Source organism: Sus scrofa, chromosome 4 (assembly GCF_054392235.1).
Source record: "Sus scrofa isolate SSC_HxYL_T2T_F1_AM1 chromosome 4, Sscrofa_HxYL_maternal_Yorkshire_Landrace_v2.0, whole genome shotgun sequence".
Lineage (NCBI taxonomy): Eukaryota > Metazoa > Chordata > Mammalia > Artiodactyla > Suidae > Sus > Sus scrofa.
The window spans coordinates 71,095,607-71,115,458 of record NC_139386.1 but is presented as its reverse complement, the minus strand read 5'-3'; the positions used below and the strand labels follow the sequence as shown (position 1 = coordinate 71,115,458).

Here is a 19,852-nt window from a genome sequence, read left to right as displayed (position 1 = left end):
CTCCCTGATGATACCGTTATGTGTACAGATTCCTTGTCTTCTTTTTTCTATTATAGCTCTTTGAGATGAGGGGTAAGTTTGTCTTGGGAAGTTTATCTTCCCATTGCATTTATCAAAGTATTTTACATAGGAAACGCTCTATAAATAGTGTTTAGGTGCATTAAATTATTTAACTGTAACTGGTAGAGGTGGGCATAGGGCATGGCATTCACACACATATGGATCTTTTTTTTTTTTGAAACAGAAATACAATATATGTTCATATGTAACAGATACACGGCAAGGCGTTTAAGATTCTTTGCTAAGAAAAATAGCATGTGTGTTAATCGAACCCCAGAGTCATCGCATAAGAAAACATTTGAATGTACCTTTCCTGGAGAAAGCTGCAGAAACTCCTTGGTACAAATTACCTGCCATTGTCAGTAGTTACCTGCTGCACATTAGAGTTCTTTTGCACAGGAAGACAATTATCTTCCTCTTTACTTCCAATAATGCCTTCTCTTCCTGCTGTTTTCTTGAATTAAGGATGTTAATTTCTTCCTCAATCTTTCTATTACTTGTAACCACGAATACTCCGAAATTACTCCTAAGCAATCTCTTCTTGGTTTTCAGAGCCGCAGGCTGACACTGACCATTTCTTTAAAGGGGCTCTTAGCTGGTCTTTAAAAAAACATAGCCCTCAGGCGTCTCTACTTCCTCATAACCCTTGAGCCATTTTAACACTTTCACTGAAAACCGTTTCATTTCTGGATGTTAATTTATTTATTTACTAATTAGATGTCAGAAAAGGCTTACTTAGTGAGCCAGTGAGTTCCCTATTATCATTTCGTTGTTTTTTTTTTCCTTTTTTTTTTTTTTTTTTTTTTTTTTTTTAGGGCTGCACCCACCTCATATGGAGGATCCCAGGCTAGGGGTCCAATCAGAGCTGTAGTTGCTGGCCTACACCACAGCCACAGCAACTCGGGATCCGAGCCAAGTCTGTGACCTACACCACAGCTCACGGCAACGCCACATCCTTAGCCAACTGAGGGGGGCCAGGGATCAAACCCACATCCTCATGGATACTAGTCAGGTTCGTTAACCACTTCACCATGATGAGAACTCCTTATTTCAATTTTAAAGGGAAGTAATGCAAGTTTACCCAACTAATAAGTAGTGAGGCCAGAATTTGAGTTGAAGACTTCTTCCTCTTTAAAGCCCATATCTCTTGTGCTGTATTAGGCCATCTCCGTGAAGAGTGACTTGTACACTACAAACAAACTTTCTGTTACTGAGTTTTGGTGTCAGCTATTATCAGGTGCCATTCATTGTTCTGATTCGGTACCATTCATTCATTGAATGTTTGTGAGGTTTCCATTTGTGCGAGAATGGGAAAGACAGAAAATGAACAAATAAATCCGTAAACAACATACGGCAGATAATGAAAAGGGCAATGAAGAAAATCCAAAACTAGTTGCTGTACCCGGAGGGTGGTCATTTAGAGTGGTTAGTTACGAATGGCTTAACTATTAGGTGATATTTGAGTAGAAACATGAACCACAAGGAGACGGCCTTGCCAAAATATGGGGGAAGATCTTCCCCCAAACAAAACATGGGTGCATACAGGTGATAGCAGTCGTTTATCATGTCTGAAGAAGACACAGGTGGCCAGGCTGATCCTAGTACATTGAGAAGGATGATGTGTGTTGAGAGAGGTGTGTAAAGTCCTGGTGATACGGGCCATTGTAGGGGGTTGGAGTTTATTGCAAGAAAAGAAGTCATTGGAAAGGTTTCATTGCATTCCTGCTGTCCCACTTGTATCTCCTGCATCGATTGCAAATAAATTTCCAATCGTTGAAGCTTTCAGGAAGCAGTAGGGAGGCATGGCGAAGCCAGCTGGCTGTTCTGACCATTTCTTTCTTCTCCAGTCTCCAGGGGAATAAAGATGAGGTCCTGTACCTGGCGGGTGGGAAGGGGGTTGCCATATGCATCAGAGCCCTAACACTGCTTGCCTGAGGACACCCTGGTTTAGCTGTACCCCTAATGAAGAGGATTGAGCCAAATATACCCTCCTGTGGCCAGTCACAAGGCTCTTGATTGATTTCCTTCAGATTCTTACAAAGTACAGCATGTAAAGTGTCTGACTCAGAAATTCTGAGAAATTCAGAAGGAGGGCGTTTTTATTCCCTTCCTTCACCATCCTCACACTTTTGCAGTCTCTCTTGTCTCACTCAGGCTTTCCTTTGTATTCCCTCTGGCCATGAGCCACCATCCCCATTATCCTCATTTTTTTCCCCCGACCCTACATAAGTGTAATTTATCATTGCCGAACACTCTCATTTTAATGCATCCTGTTTATTGGCAAAAAACACCACTTGGTGACTAATGAGATAAATGTAATGTGAACAACATTCCTTGTATGAAAGTTCTCCTTTCATCTTGAGGGGTCTGGATTAGCTGTTTTCAAATACTATTTTCAGTATGATGTCAACAGTAAAATAGAAAAATCAAAAGGAAACAACTTATACATTAGTTATTTGGCTCATTTATTCTTTTGGTGAAGCTTTATACTGAATTCTTTAGGGCTTATGGTTTGGGGTATCTAAATGTAAATTCATCATTTTTACAGAAAGAAAACATCATTTTTCAAAGGTGCGCCTTTGTGGATAAAGAATGGCACATTGTCTTTAAAGAAAATTTTTTAAAAGCCAAGATACATCTTATATAACAAGTAGAAGGAAGAGAGGTTTTATGTTAACAAGAAAAGCTACACAGATAGAAATCTCAGAGCCATATATTTTGAACAACTTTTTCAACTGAGAAATGTCTGGCCAGAAGCATGTTTATGTTTTGGCTGTTCTCAGGATAGCACCTCCATAAAATGTGTTATGTATCTCCATCTCTGAGGGAAGAAAATGAAGTGAATATATTTTGGCATGAGGCAGATATCAAAAATGGCATGGCCTTACTACTATTTCATATCTTTACAATTGTCAGACAGCATGAGAAGATAAAGAACAGCAGGACTTCAACCTCTCAACCCCATCTGCAGTCCTAGGCGTGTCACCCAACTAAACTTGGGTCCGTTCACTGGCGTGGGTAAAGCCAACCTCTTAACACCTGGTTGTGGTGAAGGAAGGTGCAGTGTTTATTGCAGGTGCCAAGCAAGGAGTCTGGACAGCTAGTTCTCAAAGGCCTGAACTCCTCAATGGCCTTCAGAGCAAGGTTTGCTTTGTTTTGTTTTTGTTTTTGCTTTTTAGAGTTGCATCTGCAGTATATGGAAGTTCCAAGGCTTGGGGTCCAATTGGAGCTGCAGCTGCTGGCCTATACCACAGCCACAGCAACTTGGGATCCAAGCTGCATCTGTCGCCTATGCTGCAGCTTGTGGCAATGCCGGATCCTTAACCCATTGAGCAAGGCCAGGCGTCAGACTCTCATCCTTGAGGACACTATGTCAGGTTCTTAATCCACTTAGCCACAATGGAAACTAAGAGGTTTTTAAAGACAGGATGAGGGAGAGGGATGTAGGGTGTGTGATCAGCTCATGGACACTCTTCTGTTTATTCGGTGGTGAGATAATCAGGAGTCAACATCATCAAACTTCTGATTCTAACAAGTCTGGGGTTTCTGTGCTTGGGGGCAGCATGCAGTTAACTTCTTCCACCTGGAAGAAGAAGTCTCTGCCAAACAGCTCAAGGACATGGCTCAGAATATGATCTATAACTTCGAGGAGGAACCAAAGGTCTTTGACTTTGTTGAATGGTTAAACTATTGTTATTTAGTCTTACTTGGCTGTTTTCATGTTTTTCTGCATTTCTCACTTCTTTGATTAATGTTATTCTTTGGAACTTGGAGAAGGGCTAGGAGGCTACAGTTTTTCTACAAGCCAAGAAGGGGGCAGAGGATGGGGGCAAGGGGGTGGAGGGGGTCTGTTTCAGGAAGGCCCCGTAGGGACCCCTTAGAGGAATATGCCTCTGTCCCCATCTCTTTCTTCCCTCAGAGTCTTCAAGTCATGATGCCCTGTTTCCTATTCTTTTTTTTTTTTTTTTGGATGGCAAACAGTACACCCAAGTTTGAAATGGAAAATTTTGGTTCTGTTGATGAGAAGCTGTGGAAATTACCTTAAATCAACAAAAGTTTTAACTTAATAAAGTCTGAGAGAGAGCAAGAGAAACAGAGAGAGAGAAAACCAATTAAAATACCAATATTGCCTTTGTCCTTCAATTGTTTCTCCTTATAAAGCTGCAGATTTTAGAGTTACTCTTTTTTAATTAACTGGAAACACTCCAGATGCATATTTATCTCCTCTGGAGCAATTTTCTATTTGCTTTCTATCCTATCAGCCGAATTCCATTTTTTAGATATATCCATGTTTCTGTTTCTTTAAGACTAGCTGTAAACTAAATGTGTCTATTCAGTGTATTTCGGTCTTCAGATTAGGAGTGTGGAGTTTTCAGCGTTGAACATTTTGTTTTATATGAGAAGTGATTCTTCAGTAGCAGGAGAAAACAATGACATCTACGAAGAATTTGAATTCGTTTAGAATGCTTAAAAGTGTTCTAGATTTCTTGTATCTGACATCTATGAAGTTATACTTAAGGGTCATATTCTTGCACAGTTGGAACCAGAGGAGCTTCTGGAAACTTACTTTTATTTGACAAACCCTGCTTGCCCCCCAAGTACCAGGGGCAGGAATGAATTTTTTGAGGAAGTGACATTTTTGCAGGGGTCTGAAAGAGAAGTGGGGTGACAGTGTTGAGGGAAAGGGGATGGGAGATCAAGTCGTGGGGGATTTTCCGGCAGACAGACTAGTCTTGGAGAAAATCCTAAAGGGGAAAGGAGGACTGGAATTCAGGAGGAAGAGGGGCATGAAACAAACGTATGAACAGCATCAGCGTGCCCTCCTTTACTGTCAGTTCTTCGTCAGCTTCCTTCAACCCTCTTGTCATTCAGGACATGCTCCAGCCCCATTTCTATTTGCTGAAAGAGTGTAAATATTTAGGATGCATCTCAAATGTATCTTCCCTGCAGGAAGCCTTTTGGTATGGCCTCCGATGGAATTAATCACCCTCTTCTTTAAAACTTAAGAGCCTCTGTATTTTCATTCCTTTTACTTGGACTTGTGGTCTATTTACCTGCCTGTGTGTATCTGAGGGCAATTAGGTCCTAGTCCCCCCTGTGTTTGGTACGTAGTAAGTATGGCAAAAATAGTTGAATTGAATTGCACTCCAGGTTAATTTCAGTGTATTGGTCTTTGGTGGGGGGCGGGAGGGATTATCATTTTTTTGAATTTATTCCAGTACCCAGTCTACTTCATTTTATATTCAGAAAATCCTGAGCCATTTGAAGGGTACAGATGCTGACTCTGTGGGAGATTTCTCTCAAGAAAATTCATCAGCATAGCCAAGGTTCATAAATTTCATGAGACAAGATCAGATAAAGTTGAAATTATAGTGGCACTTTCGAGAGTCACCTCTCTTCTTTATTTGAAACACGCTATAATTCTGTTAAACATTGCCACCATTGCTGAAAATATGATATAGCTGCCTATGTATTTTTGCATGTCATCTTATTTAATTATCTGGATTGTACTTACTCCTATCTGAATTTACACTAACTCATTTGCCCTTGGAAAGTTGTAATTATGTCTAATATGTATTTTACTTTTACATTTAAGCAATTTTTGGGGGGGGGAGTCTTTTTAGGGCCTCACCCATACCACACGGAAGTTCCCAGGCTAGGTGTCGAATTGGAGCTACAGCTGCTGGCCTGTGCCATAGCCACAGCAGTGCCAGATCCGAGCTGCATCTGCAACCTACATCACAGCTCACTGCAACACCATATCCTTAACCCACTGAGTGAGGCCAGGGATTGAACCAGAATCCTCATGAATCCTAGTTGAGTTTGTTACCACTGAACCATGATGGAAACTCTACATTTAAGGAATTGTTAATACAATTTTTAGATAAGGGCAAGAAATGTGATTAGAATGGCTTATTCATGAATTTTTCCATTTTTGTGATAAGTCCTTCAGTGCAATTGTATTCATCAAAGATGAATAGATATTCTGGCTCACAAAGAGAAGCAGATAAAATCATCTTCAGAAACATTTGAAGAGAACTACCTTTCTTGTGATTTGCTGTTGTTTTCACCAAAGCAAAAGGAAGCTCCCAGTACCTTATGCTCAGAATTTCCTTTGGAATCAAGAGAGCTGGAAATGTCCAAGAGAAAATAAGCACACCCTGAAGACTCAGGAAAATAGACTCTGTGAAGGAAAACTGTCAGTGCTTATGGGAGCAAGACTGATTCTTATTTTTAACTCTGCTGACTTTTCTCACTGATCACAAGGACAATCAGTCTTTAAAAAATATATTCGAAGCATCCCAGGCGAGCTCCTTCCATGAAATTTTTTCCTCTTGCATTTGTTCTGTTCCTTTTTGCTGACTTTTCAGTCTTCTTTTGTTTGGTGGATGCACCATGGAAGGTGAATGAATCCTTATAAATGATCTTTTCCAAGTTTTACCCCTTCACTAGTCAGGAACTTGAGCTTGGGCCCAGAGCTTTGGAAAGCAGAGACATAATTGTAATCTAAAAGAAATTAATAGCAATTTACCGAAACTCATAATTTATGTGACGAATAGAGCATTCTGCTTATCAGATTAGCCATCTACTTACATAACCCACCCAGCTTCTATGGAGGGCAGAGCTCTATCAGGTATAGATTAAAGTTTGTGGAGTTCTGTCAGTCATTCAGGAAGAAAATCAAGCATGTCTTAGCTTGACGTCTGGTAATTTCAGCCTGCAGGACTCTAATTTCAGTTGTTTTGGCCAATTCCTTTGCATCTTTCTTGGCACGCCTCAAAATCCATCCCCCTGAGAGGTGTTCCCACTTCCACAAGTTTGGTCTTTTTCCTTCTATTCCCTTTATAAGCCTCTATTATAACACTTATCCCATCATGCTTTATTTTCTCTTTATGTGCATCTGTTTTTTTCCTTTTCACCTTGTCTTTTGGGTTTACCCATTATTGATAGGGTACCTATTAGTAGACGATTATCGAATGCTTGCATGTATATACATGCCCCACATTTGGGGCAACCAAACCAGGACACAGAACATAAGCAGTGGTGGGGTCCTGACTGACATCATAATGTTTTTCGGCAGAACATCTGGAGTTTGATGTGGGCTCTGATGGCAGTGTTGAGTGGGATTGGGGGATATTCTTAGGGTTCAACAATGTGTATTGTGCACCCCTATGCAAGTTCATATTTGTGTACATCATTGGGAATACAGAGATGGGACTCTTAAAGGGGAGGAAGAGTTGATGCGATGAACAGGTTATTTTGAAATACTCTCCTCACCCACTGTGGGGGAGGTAACAGGGTGGCCAGGGAGTATGGAAGAGGAACACTTAAGGGAGACCAAGGGAGTATGGAAGAGGAACACTTAAGGGAGACCAAGGGAGTATGGAAGAGGAACACTTAAGGGAGACCAAGGATGGAGTGGCTTGGCCAGGTAAGGACAGGAGAGAGGCTGTGGGAGGGAGTCACATGAGCAAAGGCATTGCGGAACCACTATAGGTGAGGAGCGGCAGAAAGGAACCAGGAGGGGTGGGCAGGACAGGTCACGGGGGAACTTCAGATGCTGGCTGGCTGATGAGTTTAGGCTTAAGCCTATACAGGAGAAGATCCACTTATGAGTTCTAAGGGTGAGGGGGCAATACATTTTTAACTGAGCGCGATGGGGTTACCACTGAGGACAACTTAAGGATGAGAACAATGCTAGTGTCAGAAGTAAGTCAGAAAGAGAAAGACAAAAGCCGTATGTTATCACTTACAAGTAGAATCTAAAATAAGGCACAAATGAACCTATCTACAGAACAGAAACAGACTCGTAGACATAGAGACAGACTTGTAGTTGCCAAGGGGGAGGAGGGGAAGGGAGTGGGATGAACGGGGATATGGGGATTAGTCGATGCAAACTATTACATGTATAAGCAATGAGCTCCTACTGTACAGCACAGGGGACTATATCTAGTCTCCTGGGATAGACCATGGTGGAAGATAATATGAGAAAGAGAATGTATATATGTGTGACTGGACCACTATGCTGTACAGCAGAAATTGACTCAACATTGTAATTGACTCTACTAATTAAAAATAAACTAAAAAAAAAAAAAAAGACTAGAGTCAGAAAGACTGACTAGGAAGCTATTAAAAGAGTTCAGGCAAGTGATTGTAAGAACCCTACTCAAATAGGGATGGAGATGGAGAGGAAGAAATAGATTTTGGAAATACTTGAGAGGTAAGGGGAAAATATCTCCTCCATGGAATAATACATGGTGTGTTGAGAGGGAGATAAGAAACGTGCTGGATTGGGCGCCTGGATTATTATCTGATACAGTGAAGAAATGAGAGAAGAAGCCTCTTTGGGGTTGTGGTGGCAAGATGCTGAATTGAATTGGGTTTGAGATGTGGGGTTGACATCCAGAGGCTCTGTTCTGAAGGTAGGTTGGAGTCACTCACATAGAGGTCGTGGTTAAAGCCAGAATAATGCTTGGAGTTTCCCAGGTGGTGGCATCTTACATAAGAGAGGTTCAGTGAATCTCTTGAATGCAAGCAGTTGGCAGTGGTGGTGCCAAGACTCACATTACGTATTTCCACAGGACACACTCCTATCACTCCGAAGCAGAGAATGATCCCACTATTAATGTGTTTGGCTTGGGGAAATGATTTCATGCAACCTTCACCACTTATAATCAAAGAGTTAAGTACAACACAAATATGTGAAATCTTCTTTGGGGAAAAAAGTGGAAATTACAAAGGACAAGGAAACATTCTTATTTGTTTTGTTTTCTCTGAAAAAGGATAGTTTTCATAGCTGTAGAACTAGAAAAGAAGCTATGACAAAGACTCGAGTAGAAGAAAAAGGAAAAGGGGGCTGAAATAGTTGGCATCATATTGTTAATTTAAAACAAAATAAATGATCTCTGGAGTCTGACTGTGAATTAAACTCCCTAATGTGTTTTTAGCCTCGTAATGAATCTACCTCATAGAATATTCCACATCGTTGGGGAAGGAAAATTCCTCTACATACATTTTAAATGCCATCATTATTAGCAATATGCATTATTAACCATGTTCTTTGCATCAAATTCCAAATTGAAGTATTGAAATATACACTAGGTAATTTTATATGTACTAACATAATTTAATTATTTAATAATAATAATGATACATTGTAATTACATATATAATATTTTAATAGAATAAAACTGAACTTCTAAGGATTTTTTCTGTTAAGGCTGTCTAATCTCAAGATGTTTCATCATGCAAAATTAAAAACTTATAGTTCTCTTCCATTCCTAGCATATTTCATACAATCGTGTACACATTAAGTTAAAAGCTTCTTAGAGGTGCTTCAGTTGATAGAAACTTTTAACTTCATCTTGATACTTGAGAAATTGATGAAGTCAGTTGTAACATTAGACACATTCAGAAAACACAATGGGAGATAATAGAGGAACAAATCCTTTCCTCGGCTTATCGAGAAGCGTTTCTAGTAGATCTAATGTGACGTTCATTTAATTTCTTAGGAGCCAAGTGAGAAAAAACAGAAATATGCTTCATAGACCAAGTGACATTTAGGTCATGGGAAAAAATATTTCTCATTGGTTTGAAATTTCTACAGGGATATAAAGGAGAAAAACCCAGAGGGTTAATGATGTGGAATATCCTGCTGTAGTAATAAATTGTAGGATGGAAAGTTGGTCAGACTTGGATTCCAGTTCCCACTCTTGCCTTGACCAGCTGTATGACTTGGGGCAAGTCCTCAGTGTTACTGAGCCTTGCTTTCCTTATTTGCCCGTCGGAGCCAGTGATGCTTCATAGGCTGATGTATTAGCTGAGAGGAGGTTTGTATAATCCTCAGTATTTGCCTAGCACAAGGAGGTAGCTGATCACAAAGCCTTGTATCTGAAAGTGAGTTTCATGGAAAGTGGGTTTCATGGTTTCCTGCAGAGCAGCTTACTTGGAGAATAAAATTTGTGTCAAAGGCTTCCCAAGATACTCCGTTGAAGCAGGTGACCTCACTGCCTGGGGTGGGAGGTTGGGGGAGATGTGAAGGGAATCTGCATAAAACAGCTCTGCAAGATGGAGCTGGAGGAGCTTTATTTGTGCAGAAACTCCTGAGAATGACCTGAGTACTGGGTTTGATGTTCCCCCACCTCCTTCTCCTTGTCTGTCCCTGTCTTTATTTCCTCCTTCTTCTCCTTCTTTACCCATTCATTCATCCATTCATTCAACTTCTGTTAATATCTGCCGAGTCATCTCCCAACTGCCATTGCTTATGCCTTCCCCTCTCTTGAGGGAATTAAGCTTTGCACAGACTTAAATTCCGTGATCTAAATGGACCATTTTTATTCTGACTCTTATATTGTCCTTATGCCTTAAAGACAGTCCCTTTGCCTAATACCTAGGTGTCCTAATGTGTTCACTGATGTGCTTTTCTAGCACTCTGCTCAGCCCTTTTAGATCATTCCTCATGCTGGATTGTAATTACCTATTTGTGGTCCTCTCTCTCAAACATAAATTCTTTGCAGGTAAATATTTTCTTATTTTCATCCTTTATCCCCAGTGCCTGGCATTGTGCCTGGCATTGTGTCTGGTTTGTTTATTGAACAAATAAGTAAATACGTAAATCTGGGGTTTAGAGATGCACAGATTTGGGTCCCTGAGAGGAAAAAAGATGACCCAGGAGAGTTCAGGGGGAGAATAGTGAGGTGAGGCAGAAAACAGATGCTGAAGGGATGGGTAAGGAAGAGAAGCCCATGGAGGAGGCAGAAAGGCAAAGTGAAGGGAGTGTGCGGAAATCAACAAGGCACTCAGCCAATGTCAGAAGACTTAGTGGATAAAGAACGTGAAGGAGCTGGGTGCTCAAGAGTGCTATGTATAGGAAGAGATGCAGAAAATAATGCCTGGAAAATGTCCACTGGATTTAGCCTGGAATTCATTGGCATCAACAGGGAGAATGGTGTGAGTAGAGTGTGTGTGTGTGTGTGTGTGTGTGTGTGTGTGTGTGTGTCGGGGGGTTTGGGGGGATCTGACTGCAGTCAGCTCATGGGAGTGGTTCAGAGGTTTGGAAGGAAGATTACCAAGCTGATTTCTTTGGGAGTAATTTTGCCTAGAAGAGGAAGGAGGTTGTTGGACAGTATCTAGAAGATACATGGACTCAATGAAGACATAATCACTTTTTAATTAGAATGCACTTGACCAAACTTAAAGTTCTTTGCAAGAAGGATTCAGTAATGGATGAGCTTATTTCTTGTCTTTCCATACTGATGTTCATTTTTCTTTAATTATTTGCTTAGTGATTCAGTTAACGAGTGTTGACTGAGCAACTGGCAATATTTGGATCAGGCAGTATTCTAGGGGCTGGGCATACAGTAGTAAACTGATGTAGTCCCTGCCTTCATAGACTGTTGAATTCCAAATAGTTCTTTATAACTTACCTTTATAACTTACCTTTGAGTGTTAGCCCATCTGAGGAATAAAATTACAAAACAGAGTCACAAGGGATTTTCAATTTCTTAATGTATTTTCACTTACCATGCTCACTATTCTAAATTCTGCTAATGACGTCTTTCTAATGTCTGTATGTCCATTTTTCTAGTCATATTACATCTTCCCAAGCTTTCCCTCTGAAGCAGACTGTCCAGTTATTTATGAGACTCATTTTGAATTGTCGTCTGCTTTAAGTCTTAGATGATAGTGACAGTTCCACATAGCATCTGCTGATTTTAATTAAACGCTTTGAAAGTTGAAGATAGGGCAGTGACCTAATTTGTCTTTTTCTGGCAGTTAATTTTTTTCCATTGTAAGTTAAGTTTATAAGCAAAATAGTGAGCATGTATATTTGTTTGTGATGGAGAAAATTTGTTATGCTTGGCAATTTTTTTCTTGACCAACTGCTGTTTGTGATAGATGTACATGGCACTGTATAAGGTGATGAGGTCATAAGTCTTTGTCTACAAGGTGTTTACAGTTTAGTGGGGGGAAGAAACATGTAAACAAAATCCTGCAGTACGCAACAGGATGTAATGATGTTTAGAAATGCACCAGGTGCTTGGGTATGTGGGAAAGCCACTAACTCTAAAGATCCTTAGGAAATTTGAGAGAGGAGATGATGTTAAAGATGGATCTTAAAGAGTGAATAGTAGGAGGGTGGTGACACCAGCAAAATGGTGGAATAGTAGTTTCTGATGCTCCTCCCCTCACAGAAACATCCGTTTGAATAATTATCCATGGATAAGAATACCTTCATAAGAGAAATGCAAATCAAAACTACCATGAGATATCACCTCACACCAGTCAGAATGGCCATCATTAATAAATCCACAAATAACAAGTGCTGGAGGGGCTGTGCAGAAAAGGGAACCCTCCTGCACTGTTGGTGGGAATGTCAACTGGTACAGCCACTATGGAGAACAGTTTGGAGATACCTTAGAAATCTATACATAGAACTTCCATATGACCCCACAATCCCACTCTTGGGCATCTATCTGGACAAAACTCTACTTAAAAGAGACACATGCACCCACATGTTCATTGCAGCACTATTCACAATAGCCAGGACATGGAAACAACCCAAATGTCCATCGACAGATGATTGGATTCGGAAGAGGTGGTATATATACACAATGGAATACTACTCAGCCATAAAAAAGAATGACATCATGCCATTTGCAGCAACATGGATGGAACTAGAGAATCTCATCCTGAGTGAAATGAGCCAGAAAGACAAAGACAAATACCATATGATATCACTTATAACTGGAATCTAATATCCAGCACAGATGAACATCTCCTCAGAAAAGAAAATCATAGACTTGGAGAAGAGACTTGTGGCTGCCTGATGGGAGGGGGAGGGAGTGGGAGGGATCGGGAGCTTGGGCTTATCAGACACAACTTAGAATAGATTTCCAAGGAGATCCTGCTGAATAGCATTGAGAACTTTGTCTAGATACTCATGTTGCAACAGAAGAAAGGGTGGGGGAAAACTGTAATTATAATGTATACATGTGAGGATAACCTGACCCCCTTGCTTTACAGTGGGAAAATAAAAAAATATATATATAAAAAAAAGAATACCTTCATAAGAGATAAGGATTCCAGGTAAAGGATTCCAGCACCTGAGTGGAGCACATAAACAAGAAACACATAAACACGATAGGGAAGACAATTGCACTTTATCCCCATCACCCCTCCCTTAAGGGTGGCTAGCCCAGTGTGGGGAGAGGCACCCTCCCCATGGAGGAAGATGATGAAAGTGAGCACCCATCTCCACCATGGACCCCAGTGCCAGGATAGCCCCCATGGACCCAGTACCAGGTGGGCTCCTGCAGACCCAGGCACCAGGCTGATCCCTGTGGACCTAAACTCTAGGCCTGTCCACCTATTGACCCAGCCACCAGACCTCCTTGCCTGCAGATTCCATTGGATGGCCCCGAGGAATTTCTGTATGGACTGACTATGAAAAGTCTTTCAGCTGAAGCCAGTCAGTAAACACTGGAAGAGTTACCTCTTGCTTCAAAGGCACAGACACCAACACAAGACCACAAGGATCATGAGTAATTAAGGAAACATGCCATCATCAAAGGGACAAAAAGCTTCAGTAACTAACTCTAAATCAATGGAGATCTCTAAGCCACCTAACAAAGAATTTGAAATAATCCTCAAAGAAATATAGTGAAATATAAGAAAACCCAGAGAACTAAATTAGGAAAACAGTGAATGTACAAAATGAGATGTCCAACAAAGAAATAGACACCATTAAAAAACAAACAAACAAACAAACAAAAAACCAAACAGGAACCCTAGATTTGAGGAATACAGTGACCAGACTGCAGAATTCAGTAGAGAACTTCAGCAACAGATTTAACCAAACAGAAGAAAAAAAAAATCAGTGGACTTGAAGACAGGATATCTGAAATCATCCAGTCAGAAGAACAAAAAGAAAAGAATAAAAAAGAGTAAAGAAAGCTTACATGATTTATGGCATACCATTCAAAGAAATAGCCTGCACATTACTGGAGTCCCAGAAAAAGAAGAAAGGGACACAATGCTTATTTAAAGAAATAATAGCCAAGAACTCCCCAAATCTGGGGAAATAGGCACTTTCTTTATAGGATCATAGTTTTTGTTTGTTTGTTTGTTTGTTTTTTAAAAATGGTAAATAGAATATAACCTTTAAAAATTGTCAATCACTATGTTGTACACCTATAATTTGTACAACATTATACATCAACTCTTTATCTCAATTTTTAAAAAGCATGAGCGTTAGAAATATGATCCTTACTTGAAAAAAGAGGGGTCTCTGCCACTGAGAGTATGTAATTTTACAAAGCGAATAGAATGAGTGCAACTCAGTGTGATATTAGTGAGATACATTTGTTTCAGTGGGGAAGTTCTCAAGATGTCATATTTGAGCACGGTTTTGAAGGATCAGTGGAATTCTGCCAAGCAGAAGAGCTAAGAGGGCATTCTAGGCAGAAAGAGTAATACAAGAGAAGGTGGGGAGGTTTTTATATGAGTGGTGTGTTGGAGGAATTGACCTTGAACATGGCAGGGCAAAGATGGAACAGGACATCTGTTGCTGGATTGTTAGGAGAAGCCTTGAATGCCCCAAGCATAGACTTTGGGTGCTGGGGATATGTAAATGGCTTTAAGAAAATTAATGAAATGGGTGTATCTAGGCTTTATAAAGGTAATTTTGAAGGCTCACTGGAGTCAAGTAAAGAAAGATGTGGAAAAGGAGCTGACCTGTCAAGTTCCCGTCAACTGAATCATAAGATTTTGTGAGTTTAAACCTAAAAATCATCCTTTAATATCAAAGTGCCATGCTTTCTGGAGACATAATTGTTATTAAACTAAATGAAATTCATTTAAAAAATAGAACTCTTACCTGACTTTACTGTTACTCCTGCATGTAATGAGACTTTTGTTAATATAGTTCAGCTTAATTCTTAGGAAGGATTTCTTATTTTTAAGGATTTGCTTTTTCTGTCCATTTTCACAGAGTTGTGTTCTTTAATGGCTCGGCATGTCGTTGCCATTGGGAAATCTGTTTATATGCAGGATTTTCATAATAGGAGGTGCCTGTACTCATATACATGTTGCAGGTACAGGAAGGAAAGTTACTCTGGAAGATGCGCGAGAGGAGGAACTGAAGTCGTAGTGGAGTAAAGGAGTTCGAGGAAAGCAGAGGGTAGATTTTAATCCCGTCAAGTTATGGTTGGAAGGCTGTCAGAAAGGAGAAGAGTCAAATGAGGTTATGACGTAGAGGGACTAACTATCTCTGACACCACAATGCCGTTTTCAGGGCCCAAGAGAAGTCTCAGGATGCTTTTTGTAATGTGAGAAAGGCTTGCTCTCTGTGGTCACACCTATTGTCTTGTGAACTTTCCTAGAATCCTTTTTCCCAAGATGTCAGTAAAAATGGAGCTGCCCATTGACATCAAGCAGTTCTGTAACAGCATAACCTTAGGCATTCTGTTTATGATCAGCCAGAAGACAAATTTATCTGAGAAAATCCAAGTTTATCTTATCATTCAGGATTTCTCTTCATGTAACTTTAAGTAAAGTCTAGTTCAGAGACGTTGAGGCTAATGCTAATGGTGTGGGCAGGGAAGATGGGTGGGATGAAGGTGCAAATCAACACTCTCCTATCTACCAACACATCATATGTGGGCACAGGTTGAACCGACCTGGTGATTTTCATTTGTGCAAGAGATCAGTGTCTTTTAATGAATTTTTCTGTAATTTTTTCCCCAATGTGAGTGCTATGATAGTCAAATGCAGTTTAACAATAATACTTGTGAAACACTCAGTCACACCTAGAGTCAGCTGCGCTACTGTTGTATTAATGGCGTATTACAACTGGTATCCATAACTGACCCAACGCTGTTCTAGTTCCTTTTCGAAATACAAAAAAAAACTGCTAAAATCCAAAAGCTACTTGATACAGTTTAGAATACTTGGGGATAGGACATGACATTAGGCAATGTATATCTGAGTCTGGCCAAAAGTGAAAAATTTCTATAAATTATTATAAATATAGAGCTAGGATCTCATAAGCAATATCTGGAGAAGAAACAAGAATCTAGCAGAGATCTGAGCTGAACACTGTAGTTGTTCCTTCTTATTTATAAAACACCCATGGCTCTTATGCCTTAATCACCTCTTAGAAACTGGGTATCCTCCAGCATGCCCAGAAAAGGGAAAAAGTGCCGAATGAGATTGCCAGATACCTACCACTTGTGTCATTGATTTAACCTCTGTGTATCTCCTTTGACAAAATTAATAGGCTGAAATAGTTCCTATCAGGTTCTTATTGCCTCTCTTTATGTAAAAACCTGGCCATCCCTGGAGCACCAGTCTGACCCTATAGAGCTATGATTTTTATTCTTAACTTATGTGTGAAGTCAATAATTCTTCAGTTGGTCCACTAACTTACCTAACTCTGCATAAACTAATCTCAATGTTCCCCAAACTCATTTTTTTTTTCAAGGATTGCAACTAGAGCTTTATTTTCTAAACAATTTAGTTTTTAAAAGTCTGCTTTTTCTTTCATGGCAAACGTCATTTTCTCTATTTTCATTATCATGATCTTTTTTTTTTCATTTTTAGAAGTTTTATTGAAGTATAGTTGATTTACGATGTTGTGATAATTTTTGCTGTACAACAAAGTGAATCAGTTATGCATATACACACATCCTTTCTCTTTCAGATTCTTTTCCCATTATAGACTAGCAGAGAATATTGGGCAGAATTCCCTGTGCTATACAGCAGGTCCCTGTTGGCCAGTCATTCCATATACCACAGTGAGCATATGCCAATTGCAAACCCCCAGTCCCTCCATGACCATGGTCTTGTGGATGCTGAACTCTTCTAGGGTATCTTGCAACTCTAAATGTCCCTAAATTGTCATATCTTATGCATCATGTGCTCCTTTCCATTTATTCTTACTTCTTTAAAATTGGGCAGGTCTTCTCCACTGCTTACCAAATTAATTACAACTCCTGAGTTTGGTATTTAACTTACTTTTGATATGGATCCAGTCCACTTTTGCCCAGTATTCTCTCTTCATGCCTTACATGGACTTGCTCTTCAGCCAACTTGGCTTCATCCATTTCTTTCTGTTCTGTTGTTCATGGTGTTGTCTCCACTTGAATTGCTGGTTTTTCCATTTCGAGCTGTCCAGAATGCCATCCATTCATCAAAGGCGAACTTTCATACCATGTTCTTATGTGGCCTTCCCTCTTCCCCATGGGGGTGTATCCCAGTCCCTCTCTGCCCTATCCCTTTCTGCCTTTCATTATAGTTACATGAATATTTGCCTTTGCTATCAGACTGTCTGAGATATTTTCCCAAGATTCATTTCATTGTATTATTTGACTTGGATATATTTATAACATTTTTTATTGTAACTTATGACATTACCGCCTTTTCATTGGCATTTTATTCTATAGCAACTAAATGGAAAAACATTATCATGATATATCTATTTTATATGGCCAGGTTAATTTACAAAGTTGTGACAACGAAGCCTGATGCATGCCCATGTGAAAGGAAATCTACTCTTCATCCTACATAAAGTAGCAAAAGTGCTTTCAAAATAGTCATAATAAGATTTGCTGTATTGAGACAAAAGACCATGACTTCATTCTTACTAATCTCAGAAGCATAATAAACTGTTGTCAGTTTTGGCATCAATCCAATTTTGCCATTAACTTTCTCATAAATTTTGACTAAAGCATATTGCAAGACTTTTGTAATTAAGGGAAGTGCATTAGAGATTTATTTCCTGTGGAAATTTATTTGTTGTAGTCCAAAAAATACTGAAGTTCTATGAATACCTGTAAACCTGAGGGATGGCAAAATACATGGCTGAACAATCATTTTTCTGAGGAAGGAGTACCCAAATTTAGTGGCAGCCTCAAGTCCAAATTTTTATTTTAACAAATAAATTGATCAAATTAAAATATTTGTTTTCTGTGTAAATGTCACAGTAGTCACAAAGAAGCTATATCTCCTGGTTGTTTTCTCTGGAAGTCATCAGCCCATAGACATATTTTATGATAATTTGTTGCTTTTTATAATCATGGATGAACAAATATTAACTACTCACCCAAGTCTGGATTAGTAAATGCATTTAGCTCAATTTGTGGTAGGCTTTTATCTTCTAAAAGTATTTTGAAGGATACAGTTGTATCATGAGATGTTTTTTCTATTTTAGTTTTGCTGTATAGCAGCTTAGAAAAGATGAGATTCCTTCTGAATAAGACCTCACTTGATGGGGCATTTATACATTTTAAATCCTATAAAATTATTTTTTCTTTTGGCTTTCTTTATCAAATATATTTTTCTTTAAATATTTTTTTCCCAGTGAAAATTTGAAGATTTCTACTAAGTCAATTTAAGTGGATGTACCACAATTAGATCAGCAAGATTCTGCTTTGAAGTGGCCCAATCAGTGACAACTTTTTTTATCCTGTTTTTTTGTTTGTTTGTTTTATGGCCACACCCAGGCACATGGAGGTTCCCAAGCTAGGGGTCGAATTGGAGCTACAGCTGCTGGTCTGTACCACAGCCACAGCAATACGAGATCTGAGCCACACCTACGACCTGCACCACAGCTCACAGCCAGATCTTTAACCCACTGAGTGAGGCCAGGGATCGAACCTGCGTCCTCATGGATACTAGTCGGGTTCGTTACCACCGGGCCCCAAAAGCACCTCTGACAATGTTTTTTTTTTAAAGAAACATTTCTTTCAGAACTTAGGAAGAGTGCGTAGTGTGGCCAGCTATTGTGGCAGGTTCCTAGAGTGAAGTTTTCCTTAGCTCGTTCTGATGATATGGAATGCTTTTATAAAATACTTTTCTTCCAAATCCATTCAAGGTGTTAGAAGGCCTGCAGTTTCTAAAACCAGCACATCTGATTAAGGCATTTAACCACACACTCCTTTTCTTTAACCTAAAAAAGTTTCTTTTCTTTTTAGACCTGAACTGATCATGTACTGTTTGTGTACTGATCATGAAATTATATGGGTTCCAAATATTCCTCTTACTTTTCATTTTGTACATTATCATGAAATGTTTTAGATGACCTCAGGGGAAAGCAGGAGGTTTTGGCCTTAATTTTTTTTCCTAGCTATGGCTTAGAAAATGCTTCAAAAGAAGCCTCCCACCGTGTGCACTTGAATAGTAGTTATCATTGTCTATTGCACGAGTCCTATTTACCACAGTACCGAGCACTTCAGATGCATTGATTAGACAGTTCTAATAACGATTACAGGAGGGAAGTGTTTGAGACCCGGGGAGCTAAATAATTTGTCCATGGATTTGCAGGCTCCTTTTACAATTACTTTTTCTACCAAGCACACTTGAAGTAAGGCATGAGGCCGTCCCATTGAGATGCCCTCTCTCAGGGTTCCAGCTGTGAAGCACCTGCTGTTTGTTCCAAGCATAGAGCAATGCTAGACCAAATACAAAGACAGAAAATGCGAGAGTCATGGCTGAGCTCATAGTTTACCATCTTAGTGGCCCACAAATGGAAAGGAAATGCAAGTGCTGAGTTGTAAGCTGTTCTGAGGGCTCTGACCTGCTGAGTACTACAGGCAGACAGGGGGCCTATATACCTTGAGCAGGGAAATGAGAGATTAAAGTTGTCCTATACTAGGTGGAGATCCAGAGCCAGCTTCTCTTTGGAATCAGGTGGTAAAGAAGGGCTCCACCACTTCTGAGCAAAAGATGCAAACTCTGCTGCCCACGACTCTGGAGACATAGCTTTTGTGGGGGTAAGATGGCAGGAGGAAGC

General features: G+C 39.8%; 1 protein-coding gene and 1 long non-coding RNA gene across 3 annotated transcripts in view; both read left to right on the top strand.

The window, feature by feature from the left end:
* The window catches only part of PREX2 (phosphatidylinositol-3,4,5-trisphosphate dependent Rac exchange factor 2), a 285,840-nt gene that overhangs the window by 218,951 nt on the left and 47,037 nt on the right, over nucleotides 1-19,852 (top strand). The gene's annotated exons all lie outside the window — the stretch shown is intronic.
* Nucleotides 1,233-8,158, top strand: LOC146403852 (uncharacterized). The gene is made up of 2 exons (XR_014843706.1): nucleotides 1,233-7,371; nucleotides 7,443-8,158. It is a non-coding gene; the product is annotated as an uncharacterized LOC146403852 (long non-coding RNA).